Source organism: Rhinolophus sinicus, chromosome 8 (assembly GCF_057876585.1).
Source record: "Rhinolophus sinicus isolate RSI-liver-muscle chromosome 8, RSI-T2T, whole genome shotgun sequence".
NCBI classification, from domain to species: Eukaryota; Metazoa; Chordata; class Mammalia; order Chiroptera; family Rhinolophidae; genus Rhinolophus; species Rhinolophus sinicus.
In genome coordinates, this window is record NC_142508.1 from 61673787 (window position 1) to 61675098 (window position 1312).

Genomic DNA, 1312 nt, shown 5'->3' on the forward strand with positions numbered 1-1312 from the left:
TGCCCCATTTCACACCAGGGCCTTCGAATCCAGCTGTTCCCTTGGCCCTCATCTGAGAGCCCTGCAGAGAAATGCTTTGAGGGATCAATGATTCCAGTGGTTAAGGCTGGAGGACCCTGATCGGTTTTATAAGAGAAATTTGAAAGCTATTAATTTATTTTAAAATATTTTCCTCTTGTTCTAAAAATTATTTCTAGAACAGTTGACTGCTGCATTATGAGACCTCTCTGAAGCAAGTGTAACGGGGTGGATTTAGAAGTCATCACAGCATGGAAGGAGGTCATCTGAGCTGATGAGGTTGAATCCCACCTGAGAGCTAGGGTTGGGCTTCTCCCACCCAAGCTAAGGAAGCCGCCCCATGTACTGGGCACACCTTCTGAATCCAGGGCTTAGTAAGTGCTCCTGGCAGTTAAAGGCCTGGTCTTCCAAGTTCAGTCTCTATGCGGGAAAGGAAGTCTTCTGCAGGAGGGTTAAGAAAGGCAAGGAGAGCCACAGTTCCCGACTCCTGTTCACCTTCCACTCTTAACCCCCTCCTTAGGTCAGGCTGGTTTGCTTTTTTTCCTCTTTGCAATCCATTGCCTATGGATAAAGTATCCATTGCCTATAGATAATCCATTGCCTATGGATAAAGTCAAACCTTCATCTGACTTGCCAAAAGTCTTTTTTCTTTCTCTCATAAAGCAAAGAGGATCAAAAGCTCTGGCTTTCACAGCTATTATCTCTAAACGGACTTTGAGATTCCTGTTTGGAAGTCAGAAGCTGAGCATAGATTCTTTCTCTGCTGTAACAGTCTTAGTGTTCCCTGTGAGATGGACACCTCTGAGTGAATGACAGAGGAAGGTCACAGAAGAGGGAAAAGGAAAATTACCTCAATGCCCTTCATATTTGATGATCCATTAAACCAAATGCATTTATTACTGTGAGGCTAGTGGCCACTTCTTGATAGTACCGTAAAGAACAGCTTTCTCTGATGTTCTCCTTTAAAATAAGTCCTCTGGACTGAAAAATTACTTCCTTACAAAGTTGCGGATATACTCACCATAAAACCCTAAGATGAAACATCCCACTCCTAGGAAAATAAAAACTTATGTTTATATGAAAACCTGTATGTAAATGTTTATAGTGGCTTTATTCATAATTGTCAAAAATGGGAACCAGCCTAAATGTCCTTCAATTCGTGAATGAATAAACAAATTGTGGTATATTCATATAATGGAATACTACTCAGCAATAAAAAGGAATGAACTACCAATATAAACATCAACATGAAATGAATCTCAAATGCATTAAGGTTAAATGAAAGAAGCCAGAC